Source organism: Lissotriton vulgaris, chromosome 10 (assembly GCF_964263255.1).
Source record: "Lissotriton vulgaris chromosome 10, aLisVul1.2, whole genome shotgun sequence".
NCBI lineage: Eukaryota > Metazoa > Chordata > Amphibia > Caudata > Salamandridae > Lissotriton > Lissotriton vulgaris.
In genome coordinates, this window is record NC_141698.1 from 825,879,661 (window position 1) to 825,894,805 (window position 15,145).

Consider the following 15,145-nt stretch of genomic DNA (forward strand, 5'->3'; position numbering starts at 1 on the left):
AAAATTGGATCCTTTCCACCTTTGAATCCCCATCCCCCTTCAATACGATAAGTATCTTCACATTGACTAGCACCCACAAAAAGATTATCATATAAAGTATTATCTCTTCTGATGCAAAATTTACCACTAACTGGTTCATCAATATGTATCGCTGCATTAGTATTAACACCATTTAATTTAGCATCTTCTAACTGCCAGTATTTGGATTTAGCATGTTTTAGTTTTTCATTTCTTTTGTAAACAGCCCTTCTCTCCTGAACCATGTTAAGGAAAGTCTTTTCTTCAGCTCTCATTTTGCATGTTAAATTATTTCTATAGGCACATTCATAGTTTAGTTCATTAGTAACTAAAAAGAATTCCCTCATCTGCTTCGCAGGCCTTACTTTGTTTAAGCTATTTACAATTTTGAGATTTGCAAAAACCTCATCAAAGTCTGAGTAATAATACTCCAGACGACCAGTTTGATAAAACAGGCTAGCAATCACACTACAGGTAATGCCATAAGTGAGAGGTAACATATTATATGTCACCCCCTCAGAAACAGAAGCAGGTAATTTTACGCACACGTAGCAATCTTTGACATTCATTACTTTGACATATTCAGATAAAAGCCTTGAAAATGAATTGGTTGAAAAATCACCAATAGATCTATCTTGATGAGACTCTGGATCATGATTAATAACTCTACTGGACTTGCCAGCATGCTTCTCATAATTAGACTCTACTTTACTAGTTATTTTAGTCTTGGATTTTTGCTTATTAACATCAAAAGGATAGACCACAGCTAAAATTAGCCAAAGTAAAATTAATAATATCACACAAATTGAAGTCATTTTGCAACATTTTTTAAAAATTGAACACCTAGAAGTATCTGATCTAGCCATTTCTAAAAACAAAAATTTCAAATTCAAAAGAATGTAAGTAACTAACTAACAAAATTATATCCCCCTTTTTAATTTTTTTTTTTTAAAGATTTTAACCTGAACAATTTTTCTTCGACCTTGTGTCACAAAATATGTCTTCAACTAAACAGAATTTCTTCAACCTAAAGTCACCTAACAAGTTTTCTTCAGCCTTATGCCAGGAAACAAAAAGTTACCTAACACATTTTCTTCAACCTTATGCCAGTAAATAAATCCTCAACTAATTTCTAACAATTTTAATCTCTGTCACTTTCTAAAAATTCCTGACCACTGCTTTCCACTTCAACAATTGGTGGAATTACAATATAGGTCCACTCTGGAGATTTATATTTTTGATTTGGCCTAATTACTCTTTTTGTCTTACGAGTGATAACCTCTATTTTCTTGTTTTCGCCTTCGTTTTTTTTTTCAAGTTCACTTCCTTGACTAGAAATCTTATTTATCTGTTCTTTTGATTTCTTCACTAGTTTGAATTTCAAATTATCTTCAGGCCAAATGTCTCCTTTTCTCCAGACTTTTTTCTTTGGCACACATTCGTTACATTCAGATTTCCAAGCTCTTTTTCTGTATTTTCTTATTTCAGATTCTTCATCACTTTCAGTGTCTGTATCAGAGACATCAAATCTGTACCTAGGAACTTCTTTACTCGGCAACTTCACTCCGTTTGAAACAATACCTTTACTGGTACTTGGTAATTCTTCTTCTTCAGGAATCACCTTCAGCTTCCCAGTTTCAAGCTTTTTGTTTACAGAGTTACTTCTTCTTTGCCTTTCAATAGTATCGCTCAGATTTTCGTCTCGCTCAGAATTTTCTGCTTCTTCTGAATCTCTCTTTTCTCTCAGAGACTCTTCTTCAAGCAAATCATCTTCATCAACACCTCGATTTCCAGTTTTCAGATCTTCTTTATTCAAGTTCTGACTTTCATCTAGATTCTCTTGATGTTGATTTTCTTGTTGATCAACAGAATCAGAATCAGGATCTTCTGGGTCTCTTTCTGAATCTGAATCAGCTGAACTTTCTTCATCAGAATTTTCAGGAGGTGACACACGAATTGTATGGCTTGGATGAATCCACCTTTTCAGTCCTCTGCACTTTATTGCATTTGTTGTTATCAGAACCACTTGACGTGGCTTCTGCCACCTTGGGGACAAACAGTTCCTTCTTCGGTGAACCTTTGTCCTCACCCAGTCACCGGGTTGCAAATCATGAGCTTGTACCTTTTCTTTTGAAATAATGTCAGTTCCCACCTGATGAAATACAGAATGCACCACATCAGATAGGTTTTGACAATATTCGAAAATTGCGCTATCATTAATACTCATTAATTTGCCAACTGGAACAAATGCTTGCCTCATCACTCTGCCCATCACAATATCATGTGGGCTAAGACCTGTCTTTTTATCTGGGATGCTTCTCATTGACATTAGAACACGTGGAAGTGCATCTGTCCACTTTATTCCTGTAGCATCACACATTTTTGAAATCCTATTTTTAATTGTGCCATTTATCTGTTCAACAACACCTGATGCCTGTGGTCTGTAAGCACAATGCATTTTTTGTTCGATGTCTAAAGCTTCACAAACCAATTTCATCAAACTGTTCTCAAAATGAGTTCCACGATCATTTTCAATAGTGACTGGAAATCCATACCTAGGTATGATTTCCTTAAGAAGTAATTTTGCTACAGTAACAGCATTAGCATGATGAGTTGGGAAAGCTTCCACCCTCTAAAGCAGCGTGTGGCTTTCAAGTCCCTCTGCATTGTATTCAAGGCTCTGCATGGACTTGGGCCCAGGCCCCTGCAAGCCCTGTTTCTGTGGTACACTCCTACCAGAGATTTGCGATCATCCTCGGCTTGTCTGGTAAAGGTGCCCAGATACAACAAAGCCAGAACCGGGGGTAGATCCTTTAGGGTCGCAGCGGCCAAATTATGGAACAGTCTGCCCATTGACATACGCCAGATTCCTCAACTTCTTCCATTTTGGAAGCGCATCAAGACCTGGCTATTCCCTTAAACTCCCCCGCCTATATACACTTCGGTCTCTCCTTCAGTAGAGTATTCTCCAGCGCCAGGAAGCCTGCAAGGTATCAGCTGCGCTATACAAATAATTAAAAATAAATAAATCTTGAAAACAGACAAACAAATACCAAAACATAATGTAGACCATTATGCCTTGGCATTTCAATAAAATCCATTTGTAATCTGGTAAAAGGACCACCCTCCTGTCCTATGGTTCCCATGCTTACAACAACTTTTTTGTTGGGATTCATCTGTTACCAGGTCAAACATCTTTGACAAAGTGACTCTGCAATTGTTCTGAATTTTACATTGTAACATGTTTCTCTAAATAATCTAATCATGGACACTTTACCTACATGTCCTGGACCATGACACAATCGTGCCATATCAGCAATCATGCTGTCTGGCATTACAACTCTTCCATCTTTATGTACCTAGATTCCATCTTCCTCTCTTGGTCTGCAATCACCTTTTAGCCATGTGTTTTTCTCTTCCTCACTTGCCTCATCTTGTAAGTCTTTTACTTCCTGCCATGTCTCAACTACAGAAATTAGCATGAGAGAATTCATTGTGTGACTTTCGTCTTTTTCCCGATTGATTGCGTAATTGTTTCTGGCACAATATTTTGCCATCTCATCCGCGAAAGCATTTCCTTTGGTGATGTAATCATCACCTTTTTTATGAGCTGAACACTTCACTACTGCTATTTGTTCTGGTAACTGAATGCCATCAATCAATCTTTTAATCAATTTCGCATTTCTAATCGGTGTTCCTGCAGAAGTTAAATAACCTCTATTGGACCACAGTTGTCCATAATCATAAACAACACCATAACCATACTGACTATCAGTAACTATGGTTACTCTTTTGCCAACTGCATTTTCACAGGCTCGAATTAAACCAATTAATTCTGCAATTTGAGCGGAATGAATTCCATCCAAAGGTGAACCTTCAACAACATCTGAAACTGTGCACACTGCTCTCAGAATCCCTTCATCATTTCTCAAACAAGATCCATCAACGAAATATATTATGTCTGATTCAGGTAATGGAACATCTTTTATGTCCTGTCTTGGTTTTGTGCAGTAATCTACAATATCCAGGCAGTCATGATCAATGTCATCCTCATTACTTACCTCAGTAATAACTCCATCAGGTAATAATGTGGAAGGGTTCAAGTTCACACACCTTACAACTGAACTGACACATTGTCTGAACCCAGAATTGTTTTTTCATATTTTGTCAGTCTGCTGCTTGTTAAATGTTGAGTTATACTTCTGGTAAGGAGAATCTCAACTGAATGAGGTACATATACCTTTACAGTAAAACCCATAATGATACCCTCACTTTGCTCAAGACTTACACTTGTTGCGGCCACTGCTTTTAAGCAACCTGGCAAAGCTTTTGCAACAGGATCCAAAACAGCTGAAAAATATGCAATTGGTTTTCCCAAGTTTCCATGCCTCTGAATAAGGACTGACAATGTACAACCTTCTCTTTCATTGCAGTAGAGTTCAAAATCCTTCTCATAATCTGGCATTCCCAAAGCAGGAGCTTCACATAAGCTCTTTTTTAACTGCTCAAAGCTTCCAGCTCAATTTTTGACAATTTGATTGGATCTTTTATATCTGCCTTTGTTAATCTCTGAAGTGGTTTTGCAATGACTGAAAACCCACTAATCCATTGTCGACAGTAACCAACCATTACTAGAAACTTTCTCACCTGTCTCTGTGTTGTCGGTGGTTGTATTGCTCGAATCATTTTGATTCTCTCAACTGTCACTTTTCTGGTTCCCTTTGCAATTCTGTGACCAAGATATTTCACTTCTTGTTTACAAAACTGCAATTTTGCTGGTGAGACTTTATGTCCCTCATCTGCCAAACGATTTAACAGAGTAATTGTATCAGTAACACAATTTTCTCGTGTTTTGGCTGCCACAAGCAAATCGTCAATGTACTGTACCAATGTGGAATTACCAGGCAATACTAGATCTTCCAGGGATTTCTTTAATAATTGATTAAAGATAGATGGACTCTCAGTATACCCTTGAGGGATACGACAACATGCTAAGATCCTATTTTGGAACCTAAAAGCAAAAATTTGCTGGCTATCTGGATGTAATGGAACTGTAAAGAAGGCGTTACACAGGTCAATGACCGTGTACCATTCTGCATCATGTGGAATCTGGTAAAGAATTACTGCAGGATTTGGAACAATGGGACAGCAGGGAACAACTATCTGATTAATTTTTCTTAAATCTTGAACAATTCTGTATGTTCCATTTGGCTTTTTAATACCCATGATTGGTGAATTGCATGGGCTGCTTTCAATTTCTTTTAACACTCCTTGACTTATGAATTTTTCAATCACAGGAATGACACCTTCAATTGTCTCTGTCTTCAGTTTGTATTAAGGAACATTTGGAAAATCAATTCCCTGTTTAACAGTGATTTTTACTGGATCAATATTTTTCATAAGACCATATCATTTCCTGTTCGGTCCCAAATTGCTGGATCAACTGGCTCTTTGAGCTATTCTGGCAAATCATTTTTATCAAATACAGGAAATATTGGTGTTTTTTCTTCTTCCACCATTAGCATAGTCCATTTATAAAGCCCATCTTCTTCTGCTGTTTGCATTTCAATACCTTCTGGTGAGCAATATATTCTGCAATTCATTTTGCATAATATACCACGACCCAACAGATTCACAGGACTGCTGTCACAAACTAGAAATCTGTGTTTATCTTTGTAGTTGCCTATCTCCACTTTTACTGGATCTGTCAAACTTGTTTTAATTTGCTGATTAGCTACACCTACAACTTGAATTGTTTCACCCGAGAGAGGAAGGTTTTCTATCTCTGCTGATCTAACAGTAGAACGGGTAGCACCTGTGTCCACAAGGAAAGTGATATCTTTATCATTTACTTTACCATTAACAAATGGACTAGACTGATCTACCTCAAGAGTGGGTCCAAGCACACACTCTTCCTCCTCTCTCAGGCACCGTCATGAGTAATCCTCTGATGAATCATTCACCTCTTTGTCGCTTAACCAAAATTGAGAAGCATTTGTCATGTTAACTTTTGACACATTTTTAACCGAATTATTTCCACAGAAACCTGTTTCAGGAGAAAATCTCTGTGTGTTAGCACTACCAGGGAATGGTGCTTGAGGTAACTGACTCTGTTGAATTTTATTCTGCTGTACCTGATTTTGTTGCTGAAACTGGCTTTGCTGTGTCTGGTTCACTATCTGTCGCTGTAGCTGCTGACTTAACTCATTCAGTTGCTGTTGTACCTGTTGCTGTTGCTGCGGACTTAACTCACACTGCACCTGTGGATTCAATGAATTATTTTTAAAATTTTTGGACGGGTTTTTACACTCTCGCTTCCAGTGTCCAATTTCGCCGCAATTAAAACATGGGAGCTTTTGTTTCAGCTCTTCAACATTTACATTAAATTTTGGCTTAGTATTATTAAAATTACCCTTGAACTTTCCCTGTTGCATAGAGCCTAACTGTTGTTGTTGTTGCTGCTCAGCTACCTTCACTTGTGCCCACGTTGCCTTCTCCTTAAGACTCTTCTGCCTTGCATCTATCTCATCACTGCAATATTTTGCTTTTCTCAGGATGTCATCAACTGATAATGATTGCCAACAAACAATTCCATTTCTAATCATGTCACCAATTTCAGGTCTCAGGCCATATACAAATCTGTATATAAAGTGGCTCATGTCTTTTTCACTTAATTTTTCATAGCCACTGTACTGTTTAAAGACTAACAGTAACCTTTCATAAAATGAATGAACTGATTCTTTTGGTTCCTGCTTTGTTCTGTCTGTTTTAACCCAGTCCACTTCTTTTGGGGGAATTTTCCCTTTCAGCCAATAAATTACTTTCTTATAAAGATCCATGACATATTTTGATGGGGCACCTGTAATTTTGTCTCGGGCAGGTTCTTCTTTTGGCCAATCCACAGAAATCTTGCATTCTGTCCAAAGATCTGATGGAACAACAATGTCAAAGAATCCATCCAGATCAATCCACAGAACCTTTGACACCCTTATGAATCTGTCTACCTGTCGGTACCACTCCACTGGTTTTTCCCTTAAACGTGGAAAATCATTGGTAAACAGGAGAATATCCTGTCTGGACCAAGGAACATGCACATACCCTCCTCCAGCTATTTCTCTCATTGGAAATTCAGAAATTTCATCATTTCTTAGTTTTTTATCTTGTTCTTTCTTTGACCATTTTATCCTCCATTTACCTAATTCACCTAATTTTCTGAGAAAACGTATTAATTCTCTTATGTGAGTTATTCTTCCAGCAGCATTTAAATTATCAATGTCCCTCTCAGAAAAATCCACCCTGTAATGTTTCTGTAAATGTTTTTGTTTGCTCAAATCAATTTCTAACTCAGCAGCCATTTCTTCCAGTTGTTCATACCTGTTTTTAGTTTTCCACTGAATACTTTTGCAAACAAACAGCAGTTCATCATCTTGATACAACTTCAAATTATCAGTACCAATTGTGCCAATGATTAATTCCTCCAGGTCATCTTTTAATTTAGCTACATCAAGCTTTTTATAATCAGGAGCTTCAGGGGACATTCCATTTTGAGATAATTCTGTTCTGTTTAAACTTTTTTCTGACAAACCTGAGTCTGAATCTGCCACAGTTGGTGTTTGCGAACTCGACAAACTTCCATGTAGTCTTAAATTTGGCATCTTAGATTTTTCTCTATGAATCTCTGAAAGTTCTGAATAAAATTTTTCAGCAACCTTTTGAATTTCAGCATTTAATGGAACTGTTAAGGCTGTTTGTCTATTATCTCCTTGATCAAAAACTGGTACCACAGGACCAATAGTTACTGGTACTGTAACTGCTTCCATGCCTTTTGTCAACTGTTCAATTAAATCTTGCTTTGCTTTATTGTAACTAGAAATTTCTTGATCAGCTGGTAATCTTTCCTGATTTCTCACAGAATTATTTTCTTGATGAGCAACTCTGCTTCTTTTAGGTGTACTACAATTATTTACTGAGCCTACTCTTTCAGGTAATTTTAAAAATCTGGGAGAACCATCCTCAACTTCTCTAGGAGGTGCACTTGGAGAAGCTTCTGTGGAAACTCTCGGGGTAGATTGAGAATCTGCTTGATAAGGTGGCGGTTTAGGTTTAGTGGCATAAATATCTTCTAAAACTGCATCATCTAATTCCTCAACAATTCTTTTTCCAACTGTCTTTTGTTCTAAATCTTCATTAATCATTATTCTTATGGGATACAGACCATCATACATGTCTGCCTTTCTCCAGCGTCTCACTTTATCTTCATGTGTTTCTTTATTTACAACATATTTTGAATATTTAGGTGCTGAACACTTGCTTTCACGTTCAAGTTCCATCATCTCAACCTCCCATTCTACTAATGCTTCAAATTGTGTAGGTCTTGGCTTTGGCACAAGATCCATCATTTTTCCTCTCAGATTTTGTAAAACTTTCATATTAAATGACCCATCTTCTGGCCAGGCTAGTACACCATCCTTTTTGGTATAATGCATCCAGTTATCAAACCAAATTACAGTATGATAACCATATTCACCTTCCATATAGGCTGCAGGTGTTTTGTACTTATGAAGTAATTTACCACCACGTGTCTCAATTTTCTTGTCAGGTTGAAAATAATTTTTCACCTTTTGAAACCATGTAGGCTTTTTTTATAATCATCCCAATAACTCATGTTTGTATCTCAATGCTGTTTTATCAAAGGCTGTAAATATTATAATTTTATTTGTAACTCTAAACAACTATTCTTATCTAATATTGTATTAATTAATAATCAATGTCCTTGCTTTAATTATCTTTGCTACTATTGTCCTAATCAGAGTATCTGTTGCTGTATTATTCACTAATTAATAGTGGTAAACATCAGAAATAATTTTAAAACAAAAAAAAATCAAGCTTTGAGCACTTTTAGCGTGGAAAAATAAACTCTGGCAAATGTAAACAATGTGTTCGAGTGTTTTGACCAATCAGTGTGTGTTTATTATATTGCTCAGCCAACTAAAATGTCTGCCAGAGCCTTAACCAATCCGGTCGCGGCCCTTCTATGACACTGCGTAGAGCCTCGCCCAATCACGAAGCCTCACTCAATGGCTCACGAAGCCTTCCTTCACCAAGCCTAACAACACTGATTACTGTATTCCAATCTGCTTTTTTAATTTTTAAATCCCCAAGCAGCAGGCGCAAGTGTAGCATAATACAAGAAATAAACAACCTCGAGGCTCACGAAGCCTCAACCAATGAGGTTGCGATCCTTGTGTGACGCTACGCGTCAACAACCAATGAGTGCGCGACCAACCTTTCCAGGATGCGCTGGGAACCAATCAGGGATGCGCGTCACCAACCAATGGGTGCGCGGCTCTAAAGATGACGTGTCGGGACCTGCAGTGATGCATGCGCGTCACCAACCAATGGGTGCGCGACCTCTGCAATGACGCGTCGGAACCTGCAGAACGAAGGGCGTCTCCCTCTAAGACCTCCACCGCAGAGTCAATTTCTCTCCACACGCGCTCCTCTGAAACAACAACAATTCAATGCTGAAACGGAGCTTTGCCCAATCAGAGCGCGGCTCCTCTCACTAACACACACGGAGCCTCGCCCAATCAGAGCGCAGCACCGTGTATGACGCGTCAACGTTTTGGACCAATGGGAGCGCGGCGGCTGACGTAGACAGCCGCCGCAGGCAGCTCTCCCACTCGCTCCAGCCCCCCTCCTTCACAAAATACTCGGGACACAGATTTTATTCATGAAATGACCAAACTCAGCGAGGAATGTTCTGTTTAAATAACGAGCAGAACAACGAGCAAAAGCATAAGGTAGGCTTGAGGTGAGCGCGTGTAGTTAGGCGGTTTGTCAAAAAGCTTATTAAAAAATTTGAAGGAGCGCGCAAACAAGAACAACACAGCGTGTGAACTAAAAGGAAAGCACGTGTAAGCTAAAAGGAAAGCACATCAATCAACAGGGAATCTGGGGATGGGGTCGAGCCCACAAAACTACGCTTCACTAATCAAACTAGTATTTCAAATATTAATCGCGCTTCAACCAATGAGAGCGCTTGCTCTGAGAGTCCAGAGACATAAACCAATCAGAGCGCGGTAGGCTCTGACGCATGCAGCAGCTGTGGCTGCAGGCTTTCTCCCCACACGCTTTTACTCCTTAAACAGCCCCTCCCTTCAGAATTTTCGATTGGGACACTTTTAAATGTATTTACATAGCGCGCAATGCTTTTAAATGCATTTAAATAGCGCAAAATACTTTGCAATACTCTAAAATAGCGTATTCTTTACCGAAAAATGTTTCCAGTCATTTTATAAAAACATAATTAATAACAACATTGAAACAAACCATTTTTCTGCTTCTCTAAAAAATAGATAGTTTTAAACATTCATTCAAGTATTCTCAGTGTGGAATAGATGACACTATTCTCACAGAATAGTTTCAATTGCTAATAGAGTAATTCTTACCCTACCCTTCAGTTTTACTAACCATTTACACACTTTCAAACAAGAAAACCCTGCTCATACACACATGAATTCTTGGCAGGACTTGAACCAACCACAGAAAACGTCAAGCGTTGATAAGAAATAGACGACGCTATCTCACCCTTCACTCAAGCTTGGATAAATCCTACTACTCTCTTCACAGAAAGCTTTATAACAGGCTCACCAGGTCCCTCTGCCTAATGCTACAATTTCATAGGCAATCCTCACTATACATTTAACCATGCAATCTAAGGTCCCTAAACTTGTGTTGTACGTCCACAACACGTGATATATTCTACACCACAATTTTGAAACAGACAAATGCACTGTGTAACTCTTCTAGTCACACTACCTTGCCGGCAATTAACCAGGAATCTTTCACACTACTGGAAAAATTCCTTAAGACTACATATAACAATCTAACATAATCAAAAAAACGTAACAGTTGTTAAACATCAATCCTATGTCTATACCAACATATATGTAACATGCATGTCCAAATCAACATATAACCGTCTGATGCTACCATTACCAACTGGAGAACCAGTTTACACAACAACTGACAAAGTGATACAGATATTCACACAGTTTAGTCACTACCCACTATATTTAGTGAGACACTATAAATTGGTCAAGTAAACAGTCAATTACAGTGCTACTAAATCCTCCATCCAAATATTTATTTTTATATATCCACTCATTCTTCAATGCAAATTGCTATATATATAATGCATATTTAAATAACGAAGCAAACCACATTCATGGATGATGCTATCAGTGATGTCATCAGTGATGTCATTTGAGATGTCATCAGTGATGTCACTGACCATGTCATGAATGATGTAATATGTGACATCATCAACAGTGGATTGCGGGTGTGCGAAATATAGTTAGTACAAGTAACTATATAGGAGCAATTTCAATGGTTTTGTATGAGTGAAATGTCCAGCTAACTATAACACCCCTAAAACGTATCGTTTTTTGAGTGAATTTTAAAGGTTTTTTAAATGCTAATTCCTAACTATATAAGGCCTGAAACCTATGGTTTCTGCAGTGAATTTATATATATATATATATATATATATATATATATATATATATATATATATATATATATATATATATATATATATATATATATATATATATATATATATATATATATATATATATATATATATATATATATATATATATATATATATATAAATATAACCTTCTGGTAGTTGAAGCGAGTAAGGGGAAAAAAGGGCATAAATCTGGGAAAGAGGAGGGTAGGAGCACTGTAATCTCTGTGGGGTGCTTAGGGTGTGCTATAGAGGGGGTGCGAAGCAAGGTATTCAACCCTAGCGGTCTGAAAGTGCTGGGCTACGAAAATTAAGTGAGGTATTGACTAGAGTCTGATGCTGCTTAGGTGAGCTGGTGCGGCACACGAGGATTAAAGCGTGAGCCCAAATTGTGTGTCTTATGATGTGAAGTCATGCGCCATGGCCGCTGCACGACAGCCGTGGAAGTAGTGTCAGCATGTGTTTATACCTACTAGGACGAACTACTGACTCGTACTGGTCCCAGGGTACGGAAAATTTGTGAGGTAGTGTCTAGAGTCTTATGCTGCTAAGGTGAGTTGCTGCCGGACTCGGAGATAAAATAGTGATCTCAAACTGTGTGTCATATGCTGTGAAGTCATGTGTTCTGGCCGCTGTGCCACATGTGTCCAAGTAGTGTCAGCATGTATTTATACCTACTTGGAGGAACTTTTGTAACTTGTGTATGGTGCTTAGGGGGTGTTATATAGGGAGTGCAAAGGTAAATTTGTGTGTATGAAATGAATTTGGTATTTGAAAAGTGAAAAGCACTGACTCCTACGGGTCTGATGGCACTGGGGGTGTAAGCTGAGATGCTACTGGAGTTGGGGATAAAGCTGATGAACTACTGAACCCTATTGGAAACTTTTAACCTGCTTGTGCCGTTAAATGCTTGATAAAATGTTGAAAAAGTATAGCGTTAGGTTACAAAAAAATGTATAAACTGTTAACCTGCAGGTGTCGTAGAATGTTCCAGAAAGTGTGGTGATAAAATAGGTTGAACTTGTGACCTTATGTGGCGCGGAATATTAAGTAGCTTTTCGCATGGAAAATTCAAAATTAACCAATGGAGATAAGTTTTGAAATGTCAATGAAGGAATGAAGTATTCTGATTTATTCTTTACATGTATTTTTGTGTGGAGCCACTGGTTCCAGTCTTGTTGAAATCGGTGCTTTACATGTACTATGTGACAAAGAACGAATTGTATGCATGTGTAACATTTGAAATCTGCATACCAACTACAAAGGTGTGTTATGTGTTCTGTAGTAGGGATTAAGTATTTGAGGTGATGTTTTTAAGTTTGAAAGTATGTTTTATTTCAAAGTAATATAGTGTTAGTAAAGTGTGGTGTTTGATATTGGTTATAAAATATGCATAACATTTTCCCTGATGTTAAATAAGTACTTTTTATATGTCATCTTTATCGATACAGTAAAGGGACTGTATAGCAAAAGTTTGGGAATTAGAACTTTGCTTACTCTCCCCATCCCCTGCTATACACTCCACAAAGTGTTTAAACGACGTAAGTAACATATCGATGTCTAGCTAGTAAAGCTGGTGTAGTTCCACTGGTCCCATTTATAAACCGTGCTATGGGATGGTTTATGTTTTACCCTCCAATTTTGATGTTTGAATACTTTTTGCTGATAAGTGTTACGGCAGACACTTGTTAAAATTAACGTTGTATATGGGTACAGTGGCGCTACTGGGAATGGTGGGGATTTCGTACAGTTAACCCAGGGTGGGTGTGGGGGAGGTGGGTATGTTGGTGATTAAAACAAAGAATTTAGTAACAAGTAGATATCAAGCAACTAAAGGAGAAGTAGTACCACTGTGAGCACTTATAAAGTGCCCTATGGCATGGGATATGTTTTAGTCGCAAATTTGCATGTTTTAATACGTTTTGTGATGAGCGTTTCGGGAGTAATCTGTTGAAATTAAGCCTCTGTATGGCTACAGTGGAGCTTCTACGTTTGCTGGCGCTCTTTCTTTTATTGTGTAAAGTTAAGCAAGGGCGGGTGTTGAGGTGGTGTAGTAGTACTGTGACTATTTATAAACCGTCTTATGGTATGGTGTATGTTTGAGTTGCAAATTGCAGGTTTTAATAGCTTTTGCAGATGACCGTTCCGGCAGACTCCTGTTGACATTAAGTCTATGTATGGCCATAGTGGCGGTAACAGGAGTGCTGGGGCTCATTGTGGGATTTTGTAAGGTTAGGTAAGGGCATGGGTGGGGGTGGGGGAGGTGGGTATGTTGCTGAATATAATAACACAGACATTTGTAACGTGGACATGTGTAGTTAGTAAAGGTAATATGGTTTCACTGGGCCCATTTATAAACCGTGCTATGGGATGGTTTATGTTTTACATGCCAATGTGAATGTTTGAATACTTTTTGCTGATAAGTGTTCCAGCAGACACCTGTTACAATTAACCCTGGGTATGGGTATCGTGGCGCTACTAGGAATGGTGGAGGTTTCTGTTTGATTTTGTACAGTTAACCAAGGGCTGAGTGGGTGTGGGGGAGGTGGGTATGTTGCTGATTAAAACACAGAATTTAGTAACGTGCAGATGTCCAGCTACAAAAGGTGATGTAGTACCACTGCGAGCACTTATAAAGCGCCCTGTGGCATGGTAAATGTTTTACTCGCAAATTTGCATGTTTTAATAAGTTTTGCTGATGAGCGTTTCGGGAGATATCTGTTGAAATGAAGCCTCTGTATGGCTTTAGTGTTGTTTCTATGTTTGGTGGGGCTCTTTCTTTTATTGCGTAAAGTTAAGCAAGGGAGGGTGTGGCGGTAGTGTAATGGTACGGTGACTATTTATTAATCGTCTTATGGTATGGTGAATGTTTGAGTTGCAAAATTGCAGGTTTTAATACCTTTTGCTGATGAGCGTTCCGGCAGACACATGTTGACATTAAGTCTATGTATGCCTATAGTGGTGGTAACAGGAGTGCTGAGGCTCGTTGTTTCATTTCGTAAGGTTAAGCAAGGGTGTGAGTGGAGGTGGGGGAGGTGGGTATGTTGCTGATTATAAAACGGACATTTGTAACGTGGACATGTGTAGCTAGTGAAGGTGGTGTAGGTCTACTGGGCCCATTTATACACTGTGCTATGGGATGGTTCATGTTTTACCTTCCAATTTGCATGTTTGAAAGCTTTTTGCTGATAAGTGTTCCAGCAGACATCTGTTAAAATTTACTGTGTATCGGTATAGTGGCACTACTAGGAATGGTGGGGGTTCCTGTTTGATTTTGTACGGTTAAACAAGGGCGGGGGTGGGTGAGGGGGAGGTGGGTATGTTGGTGATTAAATCATAGAATTTAGTAAGGCCCCCTTCTTCTCCGGGACGCACCTACACACAGAGTGAAGCACCCCAGGGAAAAGGGAAGTTGATAAAATAAGAAAACATTGCCAGACGTCTCCACTAGTCCTGTTTCTGTTTCATCTAGCATAGATCTTCACAGAAGAGTAGGAGTCATCTACCAGAGAGAAACTGCAGGTAAAGAGGAGAGAAGGAACCATGGGTTAGGTGACTAACAGAGAACCTTGCACCCCACACTAAAAGGCT